This window comes from Magnolia sinica, chromosome 16 (assembly GCF_029962835.1).
Source record: "Magnolia sinica isolate HGM2019 chromosome 16, MsV1, whole genome shotgun sequence".
Lineage (NCBI taxonomy): Eukaryota > Viridiplantae > Streptophyta > Magnoliopsida > Magnoliales > Magnoliaceae > Magnolia > Magnolia sinica.
The window spans coordinates 58,926,161-58,947,821 of NC_080588.1; the positions used below are offsets into that span (position 1 = coordinate 58,926,161).

Sequence of the window (21,661 nt, forward strand, 5' to 3'; positions counted from 1 at the left end):
GCAAATGGGTCACTTTTCTTATGTTGATTGCTGGGCAAGTCGTCTTTCGCTAATGCTTTTACTAGATTGGAGTTTTGTGGTTGTGCAATGATTTTTTGGAAGTATTTGGGCATGAACCATTGGATAGCCTTTCCATTCATCACATGAGCTGCATGTAGGCTTGAAATGGTGAAAGCCTTTCAAGTCAAGTTACATTTAAGCATGAATAAGAAGTGGTTTTATTATTATTATTTTTTTCGTTTTATTTTAAATCATAGGTAAGGAAAGAGGATCAACATAAGTATTTCTCAAGAAAAAAGCCTCAAGATTCATGAAGATTGAACCGCTAATCCCACGATCATGTGAAAGCAACAGTAACTCCTCACTAGGCGCGCGGTCCAGATATGATAATGAAATCTCATCTGTCTATGACCTTAGTTTTATTCGGGAGAAGAATGGGCGTAAGCTTCATTTAGAACCCATTTCTGATTAGGTGATCTAGGGTGCAGATTATTCAATGAAATGTTAGTCTTGTTTGAGCATTAACTATTAATGGCTCCAGTCTGCTTGTTGCTCATTATTACATCAACACTAATACATTATTAAAAGACTATTTTGCTTTAGATCTCTCTTGGGCTTCTATTTAGAACTGATGGGGTCTCTGTATTACTATCGGAACATTCTAGAGCCACCGGATGTGTTTGTGATTCAGATCATATTATCGGAAGTGTGCAACTACCGAAGAGCCAATGATTCAACCCCCAGCCACAGGAAGTGCCACTAAATCCTCAGGCATTCACAACAGTGCCATTGGTTCACAATAAGTCACCAAAAATCCCCTCGGCTCTCCCTTACCTTCCAATATCATCAGCAAGCCGGGCATGTGTGATATATGTACTCTACTCCAACTTGACAGGGAGTGTTAAAGTATATATAGCCTTCAATGTACATTGGCTGCAGTATATTTGAGTGTAAATGCAAATATATTCAATGGGTTTCACTTCATAGCTTAGTGATAAATAGGGTGCATTTCAATACTAAAGTCATGAGTTAGAGTGCCCATGTGACTTTCAACTCTTGGTCAAGGGTTCGAGTACCCATGGGTGGTGAAATTCCACCAGCGTGAGTGTGTGGGGTTACTCTTGCTTGGGTTGTAGACTCTCAGGAGTTTCAACTCCTGGTCAAGGGTTCGAGTACCCATGGGTGGTGAAATTCCACCAGCATGAGTGTGTGGGGTGTGTGTGCGTGTGTAATAAAAAAAAGAAAAAAAAAGAAGACGTGCCCATGTGAGTGTGAAAAAATTGCAAATATATTCAATTGTCTTCCGGTGCACCATATCCTCCAAGTTAGCATTATACCTTTTTGTTTTTTTCTTAGTTCACTTCATACATTTTTTTTTTTCCTACACATGCACACACACCCCACACACTCACACGTAGTGGGATTTCACCACCTATGGATGCTCAAACCCTTGACCGGGTGTTGAAACTCCCGAGAGTCTACCACCGGAGCAAGAGTAAGGATCCGCATTATACCTTTTAAATTTCATTGCCATTTATTACAAGCTTAACTCTTTTAAATGATTATTATTATTATTATAAATAAATAATTTTAGGGGAAGAGAAAATACTGGTCTTTTCTTTTCTCTCCCTGTTTCTAGGGAAGGGTTAGGATTCTGCCAAGGAGATTTTTGGTGCATGAGCTGTTCACATCGGGCACATAATAACTTTTTTTTTAGATCATTGAACCATAGGCTTTACTTGCTTGACTTGTGCAAACCAACTGGTAATTTACAAACTTCAGCCCAAAGATTGTATCACACCTTTGTTGTTTGGATTTTTTAAACCAAAATGGCATTTTATAAACATTCTGATAGTTTATATCAGTGTGACAAATATCATTTATATTTTGAAAATCTTGTGACAATTTCATGTAAAGTCACTAAGTGATATTATTACAAGATTTCCAAAACATCAAAGATCTTAAAATATCACATTTTATTGCAAAACTACCACGATTTTAACTCGAAAACTAGTCAAAAAACCTTAAACTTCCTATTACCTAAATGTATTTAATTAAAATTTTGTTTATAATATATAATAAATATTTCATTTTTTCTTTTTTAATAATATCTTAACAAAGAACTCAAAAGTCTAGAAATATCCCAAGTGATTTATGATCCAAGGAGTAGTTTAAAATGAGATTTTTCACAATGTTTTATATCTCTATTATAATTTCAATACTTTATATAAAGGATAGCTATTTGATACTATTATAGAGCGTTACTTAAGGTGTAGGTACTCAAAACACGATTGCAATTGAAAATAATACACATCTCTTGCATAGGTTCAAATTAGACCGATAAAGTTGTGGAACCTTTATTGGTAAGTCATAGTCTCAAATCATATTATTTGACCAATCATAACACTTGTTTGTTGAAATAAGACCATTAGATATTTCATATTTAATTGCCAGTGATTGTCAACCAGTCTTATTAGATATGTGTGTGCCCTTAAAATGGATCTTGATGACCATAGAATTTGTTTGACATGTTATTTATGCTATGCTAATATGTGGATAAGCTTAACAATTACGAAAATTAGGTTAAAGCAAAAGTTTCCTTTAATATATATGGGAATATAATTTTGAGTACAATGACCATTGGCTAAGGGAGAGTTATATTCCATAGATTTAAGTACAAAAAAATCTTCATAACCATTTAATAAGTTTTTAGCATACCAATAGTTATTCCTATGTGATTATCCCATATAAGGGGACTGACAAGTTAGGATAAAAGGTTTCTCCACCATCAAGTTAAATGATGAGTTGGTGCCCATGCCCTACTTCACATGGGAGTGTGAGTGTTTATAGATTCAGTTTCAATTATTAGAATCATTTGAATATCTATGTTGGAGAATTGTTCTAAGTTCTTAGACTAAAATGCCCATCATATCCAGGTTAGATTAACTTGTGAATGTATCATCCTTAACTAATAATTAGACCTGAGGTATAGATGTAGTTTAAGTTCCTAGTGTATTGTGTTGTAATCCATTCTACAAGGTTACTTTTATGGCTTACATGTGAGTGTGGTTAGGGTATATGTGCTAGTATACAGTTGGGCCTAAATAATCTAACAAGGGATCCACTAATTACCTCGGAACCGCTTTTATGCAACTTTTATTTTAATCATTAAAAATATTTTATTGCACTTGATGGCAATCAAATAGTTGATACTCTGAAATCATTTTTATGGCTTACACTTTTGTTTTGATTATTAAAAATGTTTTATCACACTTGATGGTGGTCTAATAATTGATATCTTGTTGTTCAATATTTGATTTGCATGAGTGTTAGAGTAAGGGTCTATGACTATAGTTAGTGAATAAATTTCAACAAATATGAGTATTGACAAGTAAGATTACAGACTTTTAAATTTTAATATACAGGGTGTACAAAAGTCCGTATAGATGGGGGTGTACCATACAAGTACACCCTTCAGAAACCTTAACTTCTTTTTATATATAAATCCCATTGCAAAGAGAGAGAGAGAGAGCTTTAGATGAAAATCTTAATTAATTAAATTCTTAAAAAAAATAAATTGTATGCTTTTATATCTTTGATAAAACTCCAGCAATGATTTACTATGCATCTAGACCAGGACCATAATTTGGACAATTTAATTTGACATACTTGTGCCTGTGTATCATCCATCACACTCTTCCAGAGTATCAATGTGGTCTTGTACAAAAGAAGTTTCACATTGGCACATGTAACATTATGTCATTTGTAAATCATATCCCCCTCAACTCCACCATGAAAATCATCTGGTGCAAAAAGCAGGCCAATCCACTCATCAAATGGACCACTTGTGTATTTTTTTTCATAAGATCAGTGGTTGTACATTCTGGGATGTGGCCCATTTGATGAGTGGATTGCCCTATCTTTTGTGCCAGGAAACCTTCAATCTTCCCTTAGTCACCAAGCATCTCTGATGATACAATGTCAGTGTGGTCCATACATACCTTGCTAGATGGTGGCTTATTCGTTCATGTGCTCAGGGCATGTGACTAACAGCTAGGTCAGTTTGATGGATCTATAAAGCATGCGTATCCAAGCTGTCTATATACATGTGGAAAAAAAATGTGAATATAGCAGCTGTGTAAGAGATCCAAACCGTCCATCAGGTGAGCCCCATTGGACATGGACCCTGGCCCGAAAATATGGACTGTCCACGACTTGTGAGATGTGGGTTCTTAAGTCTTCTTTTCAGCCATCCTATTTTATTGTGCATTGTGGAGTGGCATTCGTTCCAACATGGCACACGTGTTTGAGATCTGAGACAGTCATCAAGTAGACACTCCAGTGAACATTTCCTCATGAAAAAAAATCAAACCGGTCCAGTCATCCGGCGTGCAACGCATGCAGGATAAAAATGGACACAAAAATCTGGACCAATGGTTTGTATTCACCCACCTAATGGTTGGATTGCCTGAAATTTTTTTGGGGCTGTCCCTTTTTCTGGGTTGATTCTGCTGGTCGGGTTGGATACCACACGCACCACTGTCGGTCCCACACAACTATTAGCTAGGCCTGGCATGAGAGGTCCAATGAGTTTTTGGGCCAGGCCTGGTCTTAAGTCTGACCAACTTGATGTGTACATGTGTGATGCCCTACAAATGGGCCATTCCAATCCTCATTAAGCAACCCATGCATCTTGAACATATTCCTTATTGCCCATGTGAGAATAAATGACTTTGAAGGGTACGTCCAGCTACACCTATTTTTATTGGCCACATGATCATTTTATTAAGTATGAAAAAACACATATAATTAAGACAGGAAGCTTGGGTCTCTCATGCAAGGCCCAATTAATTTGTGGTTGGGCTTGGGCTCAAGCATTTTAGCTTGACCTAGTGTGGCTCAGATGTATTATATCTTACAAATATGCCATTTCAATCGGTCAGGCAACCCATATAGCTTGAATGTAGATGGTAGTGTTTTGTTCCTCTCAATTGTCTATTGTTTTTGAATGTCAATGAATATATTAGGAGAATTCAAGTGTGAAACAATATTTTTCTACTGTAATTTTCAAGTAGCAGCTCACCTCTTAGCCAAACAATTATTTCAGGATCAGGGTTGGCCTTTTTTGGGCTCAGGCCTTGGTTTTAAGTGTCAAATCAGGCCCAAACCTGGTACATGCCCACCCCTACAGGGTCATGAAGGCCTGATAACCAAGGCCCCCTTACTAACGGGTCCTGCTGGTGTATGAAGATTCAATCCTCTGCCTGCCTGCTGCCAAATAGATTTTTTTGGTTTTTTCTTTATCGTGATTGATCCACGTCATCAGTCACATTATCAGTACTGCTGCATTAAATACACAGTTGGGCGATGATGTGACTCAATTACATTACAGCAAACAGCTGTTTATGGCAAGCAGAGGATCCGGATTCCATCACGTGATAACTATGTTATATGATGTACAGACTTCAAAGGCACGTGAATTGCCGTCCATGTGATTAGTGGGACGAGAGATCGAAGATGTGAACTCAGACCCATCTGCCAACGTTACGATGTGTGCAAGATCTCGACCAACCACTAAAGCAGGTGAAGCCGATTACATGGTGGCCCACAAATCAGGCTAATCCACTCGCGGGTCGCACTCGTATGATAAAAATATGGACGGTTAGAAAGTAAATCACCCATAACTTATATTTATTATCTGATACACGGACCAGATCTCTCACACGTGAGCCATGTCACATGTGTGCCACAGTCACTGTTTCACACGCTCCTCGCGCGAATAGCTTTAGAACTTCTCCATCAAATTCTGTGGTCCCAGGGACCACCGTAGACATGATGGCAGCTGAAGGCCAGTCATGGGCTGATGGAGTCATTGCACGGTAACATGACATGATGGTCATGCACTGGCGTGCATCATGGGTCATGAAAAGGCACACGTACGGGCCGGGGTGTCGAAGCATGTGGGTCCCGGTGGAAGGACCTGAAAATGGTAGAGGTTTATTAATCAGGGCCGTCCATCAAAGGTGACTCATGTTTCAAATTCACACCTTTTTTTAAAAAATAAAAATAAAAATGTTTGACTGTTAATATTTTCATTTTATACAGTCGGTTTGAAGGGTTCCAAACCGACTGCTAGAATCATCCGATCTACAGGTATTATAAAAATGTTTCCATCCACTGTAGGGGAGACTGGATGGACGGACCTGATTGATACATGATCGCAATGACACGTGTACCATTGTGAGTTGGAACTATCATAAACGTGTATCATCTGCCGCAAGGGTCAATCAAAATGCGCGGTTTGTTGCCCACTGGGAAATGATAGGGTAGAGCCAGTAGAACCGAGATATGGTAGAGCAAACTGTCCACGGTACAATCGGCAGGGCAATCAATCAATCGGGTCCGTCCATGTAGTTGCACCTACTTTGGATTCCAAATACAAGGATATTTGATAATCCTATCCATTGAGGAGGTAGTCTTCAAAGCAACGGTTTGAGATTAAAAAAGTTAATGGCAAAACATTCATCAATTGAAATCGGAGAATGTGGTTGATAAGATTGTCTAATTGTCCTGATTTTTTAACCATGAGCCATTGATGATAGATCCCACTAGATGGACGGTCCTGATCGATACATCTCACTGCCAAGTGTACCTTGGAGAGGTTGCCTTACCATATTCCACTACCCTAGCTACCATCTCCCATGTGCCACTGAGACCAGCAACTCATCTAGGGTGCATGGGAGAGCCCTTGAGATTAGAGTTGGGCATCGAGTTGAGTCGGAGTTAGGGCTGATATGACTCGATCCAATTTTGAAATAGGCCTTGAAGTTGATCTGGTTCGGTATCAAGTCCAGCATGCCTAACTCTATTCGAGTTCGAGTTTAGCTGGGACTAATTCGTATTGAGTCCAACCCAGTCAAAAGTACTGAGTTAGGCTAAGTTAGTACCGGATTAAGAGAATAGGGAGGGAGGGAATGGAGAGGAGAGAGACAGAGAGGAGGAGAAGGGTGGTGGGTAGCTGTCAAGCTTGGAAGAGGAGGAGAATGAGGAGGGAGAGAGAGAGTTTGAGATCAAGTGTGGCAAGCAAGGGTAGAGATACTTAGAAATTAGAATTTTAAAAAAAAATTATATATATATATATATATATATATATATATATATATATATATATATATATATATATATATATACACACACACTCGAATCCGAATCAAGTCGGGTTACGAATCAAGTCGTATGACCAAATCAAGTTTCGGATCGACTTGGATCGAATCACTGGATAACTCGGACTCAATTCAGTTTGAGTTTAAATTTAACAAAGCTTATTCAGTTCGGACCAACTCATCCATTTAATTCGGATCACATTGTTTTGAATGATTTAGACGAATCGAGTTAGGCAAGTCAAGTCATCCCATGCCTAGCTCTACTTGAAATGATGGCACTTGAGAATAGAACCATTTGGATGATGGTTACCATCTTTTGACGTATGCATGAATTTTTAGGCCGAGCCCTTGAGATAATGGCCCCCACTCTATATGGGCCCATGTACCTCAAATTCCCTGGATGCGTGTACCCTAACTCTTCAAGCAGGCCAAAGAGTCAATGACTAGTGTCCTAATCTATGAAAGTTCTTTCCATGGGACATCCATGATGGGCCCACCGTATCAATGATTCTGGTCAACACGTCATGGGCGATGGCATCACTTATATGAACTGGCATTGGCGTTTCAACGGTCAAAGCAGGGATTTTAATGGGGGGAGTTAGTTCATATGATCGATGATAGGCGGGCATTTACAGTCGTACAAATAGCACATGTGCCACTCATATTCACTGTCCAAATCATTGGACACGATTTTGATGGATTTTACCCAAAATCGGATTGATTTGATGGCCCACGTCCTGTTGATTGAAATCTGTTCTTTGAATTTGGAATTTTGACTCTCTTTCTTCTTGACCATCAATTTCACAGCTATAAAGTAGGAGCCGACGGATGTCCTTTCAAATAATTAGTTGTAAAAGGGTTACATATGCAATAACAGTGTATAGAGAAGGATGTCATGGTTGATACATACATTGTTTGTAGTGACCATCATGATGTGTATGATACATCCGATCCATCCATTATATGAGTCCCTTGATGTTATTCCAGGATGCGTAAAACCAGGATGACTGATACATCTTGTGGGCCACACATCAAAGAATAGTTGGAATGAGATGCCCAACATTAAAATCATTAGGATTATATGAAGGGCACATTGTGATGGGTGTAGGATATCAATCCACCTGTCATGTGCATACGTTGATACTCTCTTAGAACCCAAAAAAATCAAGCCCTTTTACATGATTTTAAATTTTTTGGCAGTATACTGCAAGCTTTGTTTAGTATTATACTCTCAATTTCTAGATGGTATACGTTTTTACATGTTATCCAAACACAATAAATTATTTACTCTAAGGGCCTGTTTGGCCAGCAAATCCCATGGTTTTAGGAGGGATGGGATAGGCAATATCCTGGATAGGCATGATGAGCCAAACAGATCCAGTGAACTTGTCCCGAGATATGAGCAATCCCATGGATCTTAAAACAATTCATCGGCATCACCATCATTACCTTAAAATTGATCCTATCCCTTGGTTGGATGGATCAGAAGGTAAAATCCCGGGATATGCACAGCGTGCCAAATAGACCCAGTGAACTTGTCCCGGGATATAAGCAATCCCATGGATCTTAAGACAATCTGTAAGGCCCGTATCTTAGCCCGTATTGTTCCGTTGGTTTTTGCGGTCCTCACGGTCGAATTCCGGCGACTCGCGATCTGTAATCGACAGTTGCGCGCGACCCTGAGTCATATCATATTTTTCATAGTCGGCTCGACCCGATACCTATAACCTTGCGACCGCGTCGTTGCCGCGGTTCCGACGCCGCGTCTCACTCGCCGAGGCGATACCCGTGCCAGGAAGTGTGGACCCGCGTTCAGTTCGAGGAAAACACTGCACGTTGCAAATTCCAAGAGAATCTATCAAATCCACCACATCAATCACATCACTTGTCAAAAGTAAACCCATCACTCAACCCATTACTCTCCCTATGGCCAAGTACAAAAGCAACCCCCAAAAGTCATCAAGCACCTCACCTCACCCATCCCTCTCTCTCTCTCTCTCTCTCTCTCTCTCTCTCTCTCTCTCTCTCTCTCTCATTTCTCAATTTTCAAGCAAACTCTCAAGAGCAACCGTCCATGGTTTTCTAAGGTGAGGAAAAAAAGTCATGTGTGACCCACCTCCCTACCACCCAATCCAACCATCCAGTCTTGATCATTCTCCGTCAAAGTTGAAGCCGAGGAGCTTAGCTTGCTATTGATCCAAGAAAAAGCGGAAGAGGTGGGTGATTTTTTTAATTGATTTGTGATTTGAGGGCCCACATATGCGGGACCCATCTTGATGTATGTGTTGAGTCAAAGAGGGACCCATAGTGGCGGGGTCCCTCCACCATCCGATTTCTCCCACTATATCCCTCTCTATCTCTTTCTTTCCCATCTAGTGGCCCACCTTGATGCATGAAGATATCCACACCGTCCATCATCTGACAATGAAAATCCCACCTTGATGACTATATTGTATCTGTGTTGTTCGTGCAATGGGGATCCAGCGTGGGCCGTGGCTAACCAGGACATCTGCTGTCCCAAACGTCCAGCAGGTTTGGACATAGCTGGAAAACACAAATATCACCTTGTTTCAAAGTAGGTGGGATATACAACACTGACACGGACCCCACATTTTTGCACGTGTGGAGTACCCACATCGTCCACCTGATGAATGTGGAACTCCACCGTGATTTATGTGCCCCATCCTCACCGTCCAACAGGTCTGGACGGTGGGAATACACAAATAGCAGCTTGATTCTAACCATGTGGCCTGTCCACGTGGCACCACTAATGAATGGGTTTTATCCAACTATCCATCTATGTGAACCCCACCATTTACAAAGCTGTTGTGTCTACGCAACAAATTCTATGGGTGCATCACGAGGTATGGTTATATCCTACCATCCGTCCCATTTTTGGGTGCGTGGGGCCACCCCAAACGTGTGGCACGTGTGGGGTGGGACCCACCTAAATGTATGGATTTTATCTTCACACTGTCCACGTGGATGTGTGGACCCCACTGCAATGTATGGGTCTCACGTCCAGCACATTGGACGTTGTTTCTTTAAAAAAAATAAATAATAATAAAAAATAAATAATAAACAATATTATAAAATATTATATATACTATGCTATATATGGAGGACCAGACCCCCACGTGGGACCTACTCACACGTATGACATGTGTGGCAGGTGGGACCCACCTTGATAAATATTTATTCTATCCCCACCGTCCATCTGTCCAGGACGGTGGGCTGATTATGGGGTATATGTTATATCAAACCGTCCATCCATTTGTTTGGCAGCCATGGGACCCACTCCACATGTGCTGCACGTGTGGAGGTGGGGCCCACATTGATGTATGCGTTCTACTCAGTCCGTTGGAGGGACAACGGTCCCAGCAGCAAAGCTGTTGTACCACGTTAGCAAGTGCTGCGTGGACCCACTGTGATGTATGTTTTGTATTCCACACGGTCTAGGGACGGTGGGCCATGATGATGGATGTGTTATTCCATGCCGTCCATCTAACGGCTATGTGGGGTGCACAGTGTTGCATTTGTGATCCACACCGTCCACATGTGGCCTCCACCTTGATTGATGTGTAAACTCACGCCGTTCGTCCATTTTTCAGGTGAGGTGTGGTCCATCTTGATTTTTGTATTCTATTGCCGCACCGTCCATCATCTGGACGGTGGGCCAGCAAGCCACATCAGCAGCAGTAGTTGCTGCATCAACGTCAGCAAGTTCTGTGGGTCCCGTATGATTGTATGTGTTAATCTAAACCGCCCATCTGCTTGGACAGCAGCTGTGTGGGTCCAATCATGTGGTAAGTGTTAATCCAAACCGTCCAACCACCTTGGATGCATGTCTTGTACAGCCGCATCGTACATCTGTTTTGTTGGGGTCCACCTTGATGAGGAGTTGTATATTTGCACCGTCCATTCCTGGATGGTGCTATTTGGGGCCCACCTTTGATGAATGTATTGTACATCCACACCGTCCAGATTGTGCTGGACGATGCTGGATGAAGATTGGTCAGCGTTGATTTACATGTCCAATGTTTGGACCGTCTTAATTTATATAGACAATGCTTGGACAGTGCTGATCTGCATGGACAAAGTTTGGATGGTGCCGTGGGCTCTACCGCGATGTATGTTATACCCACACTGCCCGTTTGGTGGGGCCCATTTACTGCGTATGCGGGGCCTACTTGTTATGTATTTAAGGCCCACGTGCAGGGTCCATCTATTGTGTATTCGAGGCCCATGGGCGAGGCCCGATGTAATGTATGTGTGGCCGTTACGTTGTATATGAATCCCTTATGGGGGCCACTCCTTGGGAGTAATGTTGGTTAGATGTCCACATTGATGGGCAATGATGGTTAGATGTCCACATTAATGGGTAATGATGGTTAGATGTCCTCGTTGTGACTTTCTTATCGATCCCAATTGTTGTAACCGATTGCTGATTCCGATTGACGTGACTGATTTGCCGACTCTGATTATCGATCGATCCTGATTGTCGTGACCGATTTACCGATTCTGATTATCGATTGATTCCGATCGACGTGACCGATTTGCCAATTCTGATTATCGATCGATCCCGATTGTCGTAGCCGATTGCCGATTCCGATTGACGTGACCGATTTGCCGACTCTGATTATCGATCGATCCTGATTGTCGTGACCGATTTGCCGATTCTGATTATCGATTGATTTCGATCGACGTGACCGATTTGCCAATTCTGATTATTGATCGATCCCGATTGTCGTAGCCGATTGCCGATTCCGATTGACGTGGCCGATTTGCTGACTCTGAGTATCGATCGATCTCGATTGTCGTGACCGATTTGCCGATTCTGATTATCGATTGATTCCGATTGACGTGACCGATTTGCCGACTCTGATTATTGATCGATCCCGATTGTCGTGACCGATTTGCCGATTCTGATTATCTATTGATTCCGATCGACATGACCGATTTGCCAATTCTGATTATCGATTGATTCCGATTGACGTGACCGAATTGCCGATTCTGATTATCGATGGATTCCAATCAACATGACCGATTTGCCGATTCTGATTTTCGATTGATTCCGATTAACGTGACCGAATTGCCGATTCTGATTATCGATTGATTCCGATCAACGTGACCGATTTACTGATTCTGATTATCGATTGATTCCGATTGACGTGACTGATTTGCCGATTCTGATTATTGATTGATTCCGATCGACATGACCGATTTTTCGATTCTGATTATCGACTGATTCCAATTGACGTGACCGATTTGTCAATTCTGATTATTGATTGATTCCGATTGACGTGATCGATTGCCGATTCCGATCGAGGTGACCGATTGTCGATTCCGATCGGTATGACCGATTTACCGATTTTGATTATTGATTGATTCCGATTGTCGATTCCGATTGACGTGATCGATTTACCGATTTTGATTATCGATTGATTCCGATTATCGATTGATTCCGATTGTCGAGACCGAGTGTCGAGGCCGATTCCGAGTGCCAATTCCGATTGTCGAGGACGATTTCATTTGTCGAGGCCGATTTTGATTGCTGAGGCCGATTGTCGAGGCCTATGTGATGAGGCCCATTGTGACGCATTTGAGGGTCAGGTGATGGAGCCCATTGTGATGTATGTTGGGCCCGTGTGAAAGGCCCATTGTAATGTGTATTAAGCTCTTGAGTGAGGCCCATGGTGTTGCATATCAGGCCCTTTGTGAGGTCATGAGTCCATTATATGTGAGGCTCTATGTGGGCCACTCCTTGGGGCTAATGTTGGTTAAATGTCTACATTGTCGAGGCCGATTGTTGATGCCGATTGTCGATGCCAGTTATAGATACCGATTATGAGTATATGACCACATAGCATCACGATACATGCCCATACACATCATCTGCATGTTTGTTATGAGATGTGGTTGACCATTGCATATGACATTGGGTATATTGTCATGAGACTCGCTGATAGGCGGAGATTGTCTCACATGAGTACACGGTATGCGTAGGATTAATGCATGATTGGATTGTATGACTCATACATCTTGCATTATGTATTGTGATTACTGTACGCCCTAGCGACATCAGGGCGTAGCCTCCACAGGTATTTCGTGGATGGCTAGATGAGACACCGAAAATCTGTTCTACATGGGGTGCTATAGATATCCCTGGGTGAAAGTCCCTAAATCCTCTTTGTTCCAGAGGTTGCTCCAACGTCTAGACCGAGTGGATGCATGAGCATATGAGGGCCATATACTGTTAGGCCGCATCTCCCACTGTGTCGTGGTCGGTTGGAAGGGGGTACAGCCTTACCTGCCTGAGAGGAGGGGGCAATGCTAGGCTGAGTCTGACCAGCTCGAGGAATGAGTCCGCTATCGACGAGCTGGGCCCGATATTGGCAGGCGGATAGTGGGGTCTCTTCCACTCACCTTGTTGCGCGCGATGGGGCAGCAATCTGGTCTGGAGTGTAATAGACCCCGATAATTCCCCAGAGAGTAACCGTACTGATATGTGGACTTATTGAGCAGGAATTGCATATTCATTCATTCATTCCTTCACTATCCACTCGGGCTGGTGGTGCGTAACTATTTATTACGTGTACCTTCGCATAACCAGGATTTCGGTTGGGCGCGCGACTAACCTGAGATTAGGAGTTTACCACATTGAGTCTGACTATCCAAATTTAGGTATGAGACTGGTTTGGATAGAAGTCCTTTGTGGTGGACCTCGTAGTCTGCGATACTACGTACTATCATCCCCACTTCACACTCCAGCATGGTCATTACATTCGCACCGTATATTACATTGCATCCGCAGTACTTAGCATTTTGGGTTACTATGTTTCTAGATTTATATGGCCTAGACGGACTTAACAGGATTTACATATTGCATTATACCCTCGGTATCTGATATTTGGCTCTCTTTGACTCCTCATTTATATGGCTGATCTGAATTGTGTACCCTGATATCGTATGACTCATGGGCATACCAGTATAATTCTGCTTACTCTGATATCGTATCTTGTCAGTATTTCTATTTATTCCATTGTCTGATTTATGGCATTGTATTGTATACTTGGCACTTACCTTGTGCACACACTTTCACCACCCTCTAAGCTTTCTATAAGTTTATGCACGATAGATGCGTGCAGGTGTTATTAGGTTGCAACAGCGTTGAGCATGGAGCGTGCAGTTGTCTTTTAGAGCTTTGATTTCGATATATGTATTCCCCTTTCAGCATTGTACTCAAATGATTATATTAGTGGATATGTGATGATGATGTTGCCTTTGTGAATTGGATAATCTTGTGGTTATACTTATTATGAGTTAAATGTACACAAAAAAAATTCTCCTTGTAGAATCCCAGGATCGGAATTTGGCGTATGGACGCTAGGAGCCGAGAATAGGGTACTACGGAGGCTGTCGGCACCGGATTCGGTGATCGGGACTTCTGCGAATCCGATTTCCGAGTTTGGGGCGTGATACAATCCACTGACACCACCATCATTATTTTAAAATTGACCCCATCCCTCCTAATACCATGGGATCTGCCCGGCCAAACAGGCCCTAAATATTTTACCATTAAAAAGCCAAATGTGATTAGACCTGGGCATCGGGTCGTGTCAGAGTCAAACCGAGTTAGGGCTGACTCGACTCGATCCGGTTTTGAAATAGGCTTGACCCGAACTCGATTCGACTCGATACCAAGTCTAGCATGCCTGACTCGATCCGAGTTCAGTTTGGTTTGGACTAATCTGGACTGAGTCCGATTCGATCAGAAGTACCGAGTCGAGTCGAGTTAGCATCGAGTCGGATCGAGAGATGAAGGAGGGAGGGAGTGGAGAGGAGAGGAGAAGAGAGAGAGGAGGGTGATGGTGGTGGGTGGTTGTCAGGCTTGGAAGAGGAAGAGGAGGAGGATGAGGGAGGGAGGGAAGGAGTGGAGAGGAGAGAGAGGAGGAGGAGGAGGAGGAGGGTGATGGTGGTGGGTGGTTGCTGGGCTTGGAAGAGGAGGAGGATGAGGGAGGGAGAGAGAGAGAGAGAGAGGTTGGGATCGGGTCGGGGTAGGGTTAGAAAGTCAGGTGGAGTCGAGTTTAACTGGATCGAGTGTCGAGTGGAGTTACTAGATAACTCAAAGTCGACTCAGTTTGAGTTCGGATCAGACGAAGCTTACTCGGTTCGGACCGACTCACCCATTCGATTTGGGTCGAGTTGGATTGGACCGATTTGGACGAGTCAAGTTAGTTGGATCGGGTCATCCCGTGCCTACCTCTAAATGTAATGGACTGAAAACAATTTAGTAGTAAAACTTTTTACAAGTGTAAAGCGTTGGCAAATAAATTTTTTATAAACATCTAAACCTTTATTTAACTTTTGGCTTATATTTGAATGATTTCAATTGATATGCTTATACGTATATAATAGTTGTCATTATCAACATTCTCTAGGCCTATTTGATTGGCTGTAATTATGTATGGTGAAGTGTAAATAAATAATAATTATTCACCATTGTATTTTTTGCATTAAGTATTGTGCTATGTGGCAAAACTTTATAGCCCTACCATGATTTATGTGTTTCATCATGTCACCCATTCATTTTGCCAGCTCATTTTAGGGCATGAGTAAAATAATAATAATAATAATAATAAAATAAGTAAATTCAAAGCTCAAGTGGCCATGATGGGAATAAGTACATCCAACATTGAACCCGTTGTTTTCTGTGGTGTGGTTCACTCGATCACTAGATCTGCCTCATTTTTTGGGTCATGGACTAAAATGATTTGAAAAGATAAACGAATGGTGCAGATATAACATATAAATGATAATGGGGCTTATATAGACTTTTGCTTTAAAAAGGGGTTGAAATGTGCTATGTTTTAAGGGTGGAATTCGTCTCTTCTAAATTGATGGCAAAACCATCACTATGCTTTCACCCTACATTATAACCATTTACCTCCACTCCAACCGCTTGAGTGAAAGAACTCACACAAGGGCATATTGGTAGTAGAGGATTGCTTGGTGTGGGATTGAAAATCTCAACCATTATTTAATGATTATTTTTAAAGGCACACAAACACCAATTTCATTTTTAGGGTAATGTTTGGATATCAAGATCTTCTACTCTCAATGGTGACCTATTGTTTTGTGGACAGGAATCCAAACTATAAAATAAGGCTCATGGTTACTCAGTGGAATTCACTATTTTCTTTACTATCCAAATAACATAACCATCACTTTAATTAAAAACATCCACTATTTTCCTATCCTACATTAAGGATTCCTCAAATCCAAACTTTACCAAAGGGCTGGGCTCAAGTTTGAAAACGGGCATTTGTCAGTCTTGGGCCAATGATGAATAACCCGACTCAGCTCGGCTTGTCAGCCCCAATATCTAGTGAATGTAATAATGTAATAACATGCGCAACAATCTACACATATGGTTACTGCATTAATGAGGGGACTTCATGTCGGGGCAAAACATGTGGCTAATATCTAGCTCGACGGGACGTGTTTGAGGTCAATGAATTTGGGTCATTGATTATTATTTTTTTCTAATAATTTATTTTTCTCATACAATTTTGACCTACTTGACAAGTGAATAGGATTGATTTTTTGATCTAATGATCTTAACAATTTAGCTCATCTCTCACGAAGAACGATCTAGTTTCTAGTCGTGCCGTGCCATATCAACACATGCAATGGTATGTACATAAGAAAGTGTTAAAAAGAGTGGTGAAAATTTTCAAGATTTTTTGAAAATTTAAAATGGAGAGAATCCAGGATGTTACAGGCTATTGTGGCTAAACTCCTTTATCACTTTTAACTCAAATAAATATAGGTTCAAGGTGTGGGCTCCATTGTGATGCGTGATTTTCATTCAAAACATCTATTAGATGAACCTTGTATGGTTAGATCCATATATGAAATTCCAGCTTAATACAAAACTCAGGTGGGCTCCATGAAAGGGATCAATGGGGACATTGGGAAGGTGACGCCCACCACTTAAACTTCTAGATGGAATGAAAGGTGCACCATGTTGTTTATATGCCATTTAACCACTTCATCTATACAGCATGTTCTGGTATATGGATGAAGCTTATACAAGAACTCCTATCATTCCAAGACCCATGTGGGCTAAACCACCTAAATACATAGGTGTGATGTTCACTCCCCAAGTATACGGTTGTGATGTAGTAATAAACTCGGTAAGACCGAGGTCGAATCCACAGGGACTGAAACTTGTACGTTTCTTGAAACTGATTAGAAATAGAACTAGCCTAAGATGCAATCTAAATCAAATATAAATTGATGAATAATGGTGAGAGATTAATGTAAAACTTAAGGAATTCAGAGGAAGGAAACTAGGGATTCAGAGGATCCACTTGTAGGGATCAGGGAGATCTTTTGCCTGCATCAAGAATCACGGAAATCAAACTGAACTTACTTGATCTAGTCTTTCACAAGATGAAAGGTATATGAATTAGAATGGATTCCATCATCTAACCATGCCCAGGAGACAAAGCAAACAACATGATTAAACTAATTACCAACCAATCACAGTGCATGCTGTTGAGGGTCGAATATTGCATATCAGACCCAGTTATTGCTTGGATTTATAAACATGGTACCGTTGAATAGCTCATTTTAATCATGTTTGTGTTGCAAGGTGGAATTGCGAGCTGAGACTGGATCGGGATGCTAAAAGTATGGATTTAACATTCAGAATGCACCAAGGCAAGGGACGGACTCCAGGGGACCAAGATTAACGGAATTACACGCCAGGGATTCGCAAAAATTGAGAAACTGAAGCTCAAGCGGCCTGAAAGTCAGCCAGAATGTAAGATCACTGGGTTTCCATCATCTGTTTGGCTCGAAACTTTATACATGGCTCGATGACCAAAAACTAACCGTACACGTCAAATTTCAGCCATTGGATCCTCGTGAAAGTGGCTGAACTAATAGATCAGCCCATAAAACCCTGATTTGGGGCCCACCCGCTGTCCAGATACGCTTTGACTTCGGCCCCCACGGCTCAAATGAAATGGGGAACAAGATGGATGGTGTGGATTTCTCATAATCATCATACAGTGTACATAGTACACTTTTTGTACTAAACTTGCATGGCAAACCGTCCTCTGGACGTCTCCTCTTCAAAAACAGAAGTTCTGTTTCTGTATGAAACAGAGATTGCAGTCCGGTCTTGTGGGCCACCACGGTCGATGATCCAGATAATTGGGACCATCCATCAGGCCTAAAAGGGCCCCGTAAACATAGTCTAGGTGGCGAAATGGCGAGATACATCGGAGGTCAGTTTTTGATCGTAAAAACTGAAGGCAGACGGTGGAATGAGTTGATTTGATGGACCGCACTGAACCCGAGTAAAAGCACCCCTTCCTTGCTGAAATTCCGAGAGGAATTCAATGGGCGGGTCGGATTTATCAAGCGACAAGGTAAGTGGGCCCCACCGAGAGTCCAGCGCCGACAAGATCGGGCGCTGTTTACGCAGCCCGCGCACATCCGAAAAAGACGGCACTTGTGGGACGTAACGTGATCAAGATCACATTCTGATGCATGATCCAGACCATCCACATGCTTCAACAGATGGCCATAGCCCTAGCCAAGGTGTCAGAATCAACAAATTTGTTGATTTCATGCTGCAAAATCAAATCAAATAGAGGGTGTTTTGCTGCGAAAAACAGATTGCGCGTCCGGTTTCTGCTGCGAAAAATTTACGCATGGAGTGCGGAAACTCCAGCCACCGCCTCTAACACTCCAGCAGGGTCTTTGCTGCCTATAAAGAGAGAGAAAAGCATTCGTTTAAAGGAGGAAAAGAAAAAAACGGAAGAAAGGAGAAGACAGGGAGCCTTGGCTTTCTGCTATCCACGGCTGGAGAGAGAGAATACGGGAGCTCGTCTTCGGTTGCCGCTGCAGTTAAAGGAAGAGAAACGGAGAGGAAAAGGTGGGTTTCTGCTGGGAAAAGGAGGAGTTTTCTTGGGCAGGAAAACGTGGAGAAGAGAGGCTGTGCGGCTGCTTGGCTTTGAAGGAAGGAAGAAACGTGAAGCAGGGAGGGATTCGGCTGGACGTTCCGGGTTTTTCTTTGTTTCTTGTTTTCTTTTTCTTTTAATCCTTTGATTGTTTTTTTCTGTGGTGCTAGCATGATCATGCTAAGCTAAACCTCTCAGCTAGGGCTAAGAGGTGAGGCCTGTAGCGAGATGGGAGATTCTACTTTGTGCCTTTAAATTTCATAAACTGAATTTGATTTAGTGATTATTATAAAGAATATTTTTCTTAGTCTTTAATGGTCTGTTGTGACTGAAATTACAATGGGTTTGCAATGGCTTTGAATATTTTCTTCCCCTTTTTATGTTTATGAAGTCAGGAAGCCCTGTTGTTCATCATTGCTCCATGGGCATGATAGGATGACAGTACCCTTCCTGATCCTCATGCATTGTTGATTGGTTGGTAATTAGTTTAATCCTGTTGTTTGCTTTGTCTCCTGGGCATGGTTAGATGATGGAATCCATTCTAATTCATATACCCTTCACCTCTTGAAAACTATATCAAAGGAAGTCTAGTTAAATTCCATGATTTCTGAAGCAGGCATAATTTCTCCCTGATCTCTACAAGTGGATCCTCTGAATCCCTAATTTCCTTCCTCTGAATTACTTAAAGTTTTAAATAATTATTCCACAATTGTTCCTTAAAATTCTATTTGGTTAGATCATATCTTAGTCTAGTTCTATTTCTACCTAGTTTCAGGAAACGTACAAGTTTCAGTCCCTGTGGATTCGACCTCGGTCTTACCGAGTTTATTACTACATCACAACCCTATACTTGGGAAGTGAACAAGTTTTTGGCGCCGTTGCTGGGGACTGACGGTTACGATTCTCTGAAATTAATTAGTTTTAGAATTAGTTTAATATTAGGATTTAACTAACTTTAGTTTTAGGTTTTTAATTGATTTTTTTAGAACTAACTTGTTTCTGTGTTTTGTAGGTTACTGACATAAGTCCATAAATTGGTAATTCCTTCCTAATTTCTCTATTTCTTTTTCCTATTTTTAGAATTAGGGTTTAAAATCTTAGAAATTTTCTAATTCTAGTATCCTCTCATCTGTAGGAAATAGAAACTAGGTTATTTCTTAATTAACTTTCTACTTTTATTTTTAGTAATTTTAACTCTCTTAGAATCTAATTTGTTTCTTAATTTATTTTTAGAATTTTTGTTTAGAAACTAACCTTCTTATTTTGTAGGCCTTTAAGATAGAAATTTCTAATTCGGTAAGCTCCTTCCCTATTTTCTAATTTTCAGTTCTCTTTTAATAATTTACTTTCTAGTTTAGATCTTCTGTAATTTACTTTAGAAATTTCTACTTTCTTTTAGGAGTTCTTTCTTTTAGAAGCTAGTTCACTTCTATCTTTCTTTTAAGGGATTGTTCTTCTCTTTTTAAAAAAAATCTAACTTATTTTATTTTATTTTGCAGGTTTTAACTCAGGACTCCAATTTGGTAATTTCTTTCCATCTCTCTCTTTCTTTCTAGATTTTCTTTTCCTTTCTTAGGATTAGGTTTTTAATTGAGGGCTGCGAGTGTTTTCATGCCCAAGTGGGCCCGTGACAACACTCGACGTCTCTTGACTGAAGGAGGATTGGTTGAGGGGTTGACTATCCATCGCAGGACTAGACACCGCTCGAAATCCCCTGAGTTAACTGAGGTTATGGCTGAAGACCAACCTCCTCCACTTCCACCTAGGGTGGAGGATACCCAAGATGAGAATGAGGTGCAACAGGCACCCCCGCCTCGTACTTTACGAGATTATCTACAACCGGCGGGAGTGAGTATGCCCTCATGCATGATTTTTCCTGAAAACATAGGACAAATGGACATCAAGCCAGGAGTTATCCAACTCCTTCCCAAATTCCATGGACTTGAATCAGAAAGTCCATATTTACATTTGAAAGAGTTCGATGAGATTATAGCTACATTATGTTTTCCTAATGTATCTGAGGATACAATTAGGCTGAAACTCTTTCCTTTTTCCTTAAAAGAGAAAGCTGAGACGTGGTTACATTCACTGCGTCCTAGATCCATTGACACATGGAACGATATGCAGAGGGAATTCATAAAAAAATTCTTCCCACATCATAAAACGATTACCCTCAGAAAAGCAATCATGAACTTTGCCCAAAAGGAAGATGAAACATTCTTCCAATGTTGGGAAAGGTTCAAAGATTTGGTCAGTTCATGCCCACAACACGGATTTGAAACGTGGCGCATTACAAATTTTTTCTATGATGGACTGACATCTTCCATGCGCTAAATGGTCGAGACAATGTGTAATGGAGAGTTCATCAACAAAGATGTTGATGAGGTATGGGATTACCTCGATAGTCTCGCCGAAAAAACACAATCATGGGACTATTACCCAATGGCGAACACCACGTCTAGGCCGACTCAATTAAAGGAAAAAGGTAGATTATATCTCTTGAAAGAAGAGGATGATCTC

General features: G+C 41.3%; 1 non-coding gene across 1 annotated transcript; it reads right to left on the reverse strand.

Moving 5' to 3' along the window:
- Window positions 1-21,310: 21,310 nt before the first annotated feature.
- On the reverse strand, window positions 21,311-21,417 carry LOC131229920 (small nucleolar RNA R71). The gene has a single exon (XR_009163657.1). It is a non-coding gene; the product is annotated as a small nucleolar RNA R71 (small nucleolar RNA).
- Between the last annotated feature and the right edge of the window lie 244 nt (window positions 21,418-21,661).